Source organism: Cupressus sempervirens, chromosome 4 (genome assembly GCF_028749045.1).
Source record: "Cupressus sempervirens isolate cs-2001-9-10 chromosome 4, ASM2874904v1, whole genome shotgun sequence".
NCBI classification, from domain to species: domain Eukaryota; kingdom Viridiplantae; phylum Streptophyta; class Pinopsida; order Cupressales; family Cupressaceae; genus Cupressus; species Cupressus sempervirens.
Window position 1 is genome coordinate 420792496 of NC_143121.1, and position 6000 is coordinate 420798495.

A 6000-nucleotide genomic window follows, 5' to 3' on the forward strand; every position below is an offset into this window, starting at 1 on the left:
TTTCAAAATGTAATAACTCCCCCACTTGCCTAAAGGTTCTAGAGTCTTCTAACTCAACTTGACATAAGGCTAACCTCAAGGTGGAGTTTAACTTATCCAACTCATGGTGAAATATTTAATTTTCGCAATAAAGAAAAAATAGGATATTTGGGTGACCATAAAAGTCAACAAAAGGGGCTAGAGGGGTGGAAAATGCCCCCAACCCATACCTGTACCCTTTGGGTACTTAGTTTTCATGATTTTTGGCTTCTAGGACTATTAAAGGACCTAATAAAAGGCTTGGAAATTTTTGGACTTTCTAATAACCTTCACAAATGCAACTTAATCACTAATCCAGGTTAGGATTATTAATTTGGATTACTTACTAATTAGTAAAAAGGTCACTAACCTAGTTGAACTTGGATCTTTAGCTTATTCAGTTACTCCTAATTGTCATGCTGAAATGCATATGCAAATCACGAGTGTCAAGTGACACTATAAAATCACTATTACAAAACATTAAAACTTATTGATTATAGAATGATAAATTCATTCAACTCATAATACAAATAAAATACAAACAATGGGGTTTGCATCTTTTGTTAGACTGAACCCCAGTTTCCACAAATAGTACATAGGGTTTAGTTTCAATTCTCTATTAGATTTCCTAGTTAAAATATCCTATACACTCATTGCACACATTAGTAGCTCAAGAAATCACATACATATATTCAAAACTTATCTAGATAGTTACATAAATCGAAACATGAATCTTTCATATAATTAATTGTTTGATTCATTTCTACTCACATTTAATCATCAATAACCACATAACCAATATAACATAACTTATTCATTAATTCAAATTAAAATACTAGAATAATCATCATTAGGCATGCATACACCTAACATCACCAATTAAAGAATAGTAACTATTTGAAAGCATAAAACCTAATCATCGAGGTACCAAAATCAACACTCTTATCATCAATTGAAAATGCCTTGTATCATCATTAGTGAAATTTTAATGTTTAAATAGTCAAGATAATGTAGTAATTGTTGAATCACTGAGTATTAAAACATGGATGTATCAACTACTCTCAATTTCATTAGAACATTCACAACATAAACATTACTTCATATCAGTTCTAATCTCCTACAATAGATTTAATAGAGAAATTAATATTTAATAAGTACATGCGAGGAGGGGCCTTACAATAAAACATGCCAATATTTGTGTGCATTTTTCCATGAAGATAAAAAAAGTCTCAGATTAATATCAAATGTCTTCATAAACAATATGGCTAAATTTTTTGACTCTCCTCATCTCTTGTGGTAGCCTACAAGCTCTTGTTTTTTAAAAGGTCACTAACCAAGTTGAACTTAGATCTTTAGGTTATTCAGTTGCTCCTAATTGTCATGTTGAAATGCATATGCAAATCACGAGTGTCAAATGACACTATAAAATCACTGTTACAAAACATTAACACTTATTGATTATAGAATGATACATTCATTCAACTCACAATACATTTATAAAATACGAGCACTGGGGTTTGCATCTTTTGTTAGACTGAACCCTAGTTTCCACAAATAATACATAGGATTTAGTTTCAATTCTCTATTAGATTTCTTGGTTAAAATATCTTGCACACTCATTGCACACATTAGTAGCTCAAGAAATCACATACATATATTCAAAACTTATCTGGATAGTTACATAAATTGAAACATGAATCTTTCATATAATTAATTATTTAATTCATTTCTACTCACATTTAATCATCAGTAATCACATAACCAATATAACATAACTTATTAATTAATTCAGATTGAAATACTAGAATAATCATCATTACACATGCATATACCTAACATCATAAACATCACCAATTAAGGAATACTAAACTATTTGAAAGCATAAAACCTAATCATCGAGGTACGAAAGTCAACACCCTTATCATCATGTGAAAATGCCTCGTATCATCATTAGTGAAATTTTAATGTTTAAATAGTCAAGATAATGTAGTAGTTCTTGAATCACTGAGTATTAAAACATGGATGTATCAACTACTCTCAATTTCATTAGGACATTCACAACATAAACATTACTTCATATCAATTCCAATCTCGTACAATAGATTTAACAGAGTAATTTATATTTAATAAGTACATGCGAGGAGGGACCTTACAATAAAACATGCCAATCTTTGTGTGCATTTTCTCATGAAGATAAAAATTGTCTCAGATTAATATCAAATGTCTTCATAAACAATATGGCTAAATTTTTTGACTCTCCTCATCTCTTGTGGTAGACTACAAGCTCTTGTTTTCTTAAAAAGGCGAGCACCCAAACATGGCACAATACAAAGAACACACCTTTGACCTAGGGAATTGTCAAATCCCCTAATATTTTCCTCTACCTATAATTTTGATTCTACAAAAAAATCAAGATAATGGGAAATTTGGAGTGACTCAACCAGTTTTCCCTTTTTTGGCACTTTATAATAGATCAATGTGGATTTTGTACGTAGCATATCAAAGCCTCACCATAGCTTGTCTTGGCTTTGAAAACTTTCACATTACGTTCATTTCTCTAACTAGCCCATGAAAAGTATAAATCTATTATGGAATACAATTTTGAAGTGTTCTTAGGTTTACTTATTCATTGTGCTTGGGATTGAATAATTTGATGGAACTCATGTATTGCAACTTGTTGTTCTCCCTGGATTCATGCCTCTACATGAATTTGCACCTTGGCTTGGTAACTATTTTTCAACAAGTGGAAAATGTCTATCCTCTTAGACACGAGGCATATTTTTCTTCATACACCTAAGCTTCAAATTACTACTTCTTGAAATAATTTTGGTTGATTGCTTGCCATTGGGGTTTTCTATTGCTATCAATTCTTTGGGTACTCTATCAGCTTCATTGGGAGCTAATGGTCTTACCATTCAATGTTCTACCCCTCATAAAACCTTGCTTGTCTATGGTTGGTGCATTTACTACACCATTCTTCAACAATTTGCTCCAATCCATTCGATTTCATATCACAATGAATCCCTCCTAGTTAATGGAAATAAATCAAAAACTTAGTAGATAGTCCATTCATATTCATATTTAATGTTTGATCTTTTCATTAAATTTTTTCCTGCAAATAGAAGATAACCAATGTAGTACATTCATTGCCACATATTATTTTAAACATTCATTTATCCACTATAGCTGAAAACATTTTAGTGCATACTTTTGATCTATATAGTCAAAGCAAATGGTTCCTTACACATATTTGACTCCTTTATCATTCACAATGTGTCTAATCTTTACACATTAATTTGAACTCAAATGATGATACACACATGGTTAAATATTGTAACAACTAGAATCATTATAATTTCCCTTTCAAAATCTTCAATTTTTACACATTTTCATTAGTTTGATGTAATTAGTTGGGCCCCAAAGTGGGTCTAGCCAAAAAGAAATTCATTTTGAAATATCTCTTATTTCAAACTAATCTATTAATCACTTGACACTAATTAAAACCAATTTTTTTGATGAATAGTCTCATTCTATTAAAACCAAATTTGATTAATGAATCATCACTAAAAAACTCACTTTACCTCTTCCTTTGAAATTGTGATTTTCTGCCAAGAAGGCCTTTGAGTCAGCTTAAAAAATTGATCAAAACACTTGAATGAGCCCTAAAATTTGACATACTAATTATCTATTCCACATTCTTCTATCTTGTTAGATTTCATTTCATGACGATTTCTAGGTCAAAAGATATTGACTGTCAAATTTGCCTTCTCTGAATTGTCTGCAAACAAACATATTAGAAAATAATTAGGCATGTTCAGTTTTAGCTTTGAAAACATGTCAAATTGACACTTGGGGGCACAAAAATTAGGGCTTTAGCTAACTTTCATGATGAGAATATAAATATTTTATTTGGGCTCATTCCAAATAATTGGGTGTATTTGGAAAGTGTAAAAAGTGGGGTACTTAGAATTGTAGAATTGGGAACATTGGCAAATAACAATTTTCACGAATAGAATGGACATGAGAAAATGTGAAAATGGATTCATGAACACTTGAAATCAATTAAATTTGAATAATTTTCAAATTATAACATATTATACAATCCATTTGGTCTCATCTATCATGGATTTAGAGTTATGACACCTGAACAGGGGTATCGATCAATCTACACTATTTGATGCTAGTAAAACTTTATATATTATATTTGAAATCATGTTTGAAAACTAGTCAAATGGATTTTTTATATGTTAAAATATAGAATATAGAAAGTTTCTAAACTATAGAATACAATGCAAAAGGAATTTTATCATTAAGGTCAATTGGGTCAAAGTTATAATTGGTCGAATAAGGCTTCCCAGAATTCTATGAAATATAGATTAGCATAACAACAATAGACAACCAAGTTTGAGGGATTCAACACCTAGTCAAAACATATTAAAATAGCTTAAAAATGAAAGGTAACTTCTTTGATATGCATACTAAAAACTCCCAGAGTAGTGAGTCATGAAACTTATCCAAGTGCAAGATATTCAATTGTAAACTAGGCTTCCTATCGCTATTTTACACTTGACCAAAAATGTAGATTTGAACAATGCTCAAAATGATGCTTCACAAAATGATTCAAAATGGTAATTTAACATCATGGGAAACATGACTATGTTGAATGATTTTTTTATAAACATGAAGCACCTCATAGGCCACAAAATGATACCTGGGTACACATGCACAAAAAGAACTTATAGGGGCTCAATTTGACTCAAAATTTTAGAATGGTACTCAAACAAGGGTGAAATTTTGAGTCCCATTAGTGGCTTTATCCAGGGATACATGTCCTTTATAGACAATGTAAGGATTTAGATCTTTGGAAGAAGAAGAACACTCCAAAAATTTGTCTTGAACAACTTTATTGAAAGCAAGAAAAACTACTCTTAAACTATAGAAATGATGGCCCCGAGCCACTTAACTTCAACAAAACTTATTACCTCTATAATATACTTGATTCTCATCTTCGTTTTCCTGGGGTAAGCTGAAAAAATTATTCTCATTAGTTTTCCCAACAAAATCAACATTATCCATTAGCTCATTTGGCAAAACAAAATAACTCTCTTCACTCTCATAATGCATATACCAATCAGAATCTACTTCAACATCATGCTCACTATGAGAAAGTGAATTAGCATGCTCATAAAAACTAAAATCAAACTGAAAATCTTTATCCACATGACTAATGCATGTTGTCAGTGGGAAACACAAAGGTTTCATACTTTATTTCATTCAAAAAGTTGCCCATGTCAAGAACTTGCAACTTACCTTGTGTAATCTAGTGTGAAGAGTGCATAAAATCTGATTTCTCATCCTTTATAATCCTAATACTCATCCAATTAGATTTTTCACATGACAAAACTTCTTCACACTCAAACAACTTATTAGTCACAAAGTTTGAAAAACTATGATGAAAGTGCTCTCATGAAATATGATGATCATAATAATAATCTTCATCAAAGAACTTGTTAGATTGAACTTTGAACTCATCAATCTTATCATCATGAGATTTATCAACACATGAAAAATCATAATCAGATTTACAACTTCCAGCCTTTTCCTCTTCATCATATGAACAATCCAAAACAATTTTAGTATTATTAGCATGAGAAAATCTAAAATAGTATAAAATTTCTCCATAATGGTATTCTCCATATGAGAAAAGTCATCATGTGCATTGACACTTAAACCATTATCACATTCACCTCCAAAACTTGACAAAGAATGTTCTAATTTTATATCACTTTCAACATCAAACTTTAGGGAGAGGACTTCATCTTGAGAAGAAACATAACAAGGGATAGCCGGATCATTTAGAGAAATGTTTGCATACCTTTAAAGATCATGAGACAATAGTTCTGAAATTTCATCAACACTCAACAAGACCTCATCACAAGTTTCTTCCCCTTGGCTATGATCATAATTTGGTTGATCTGAAAA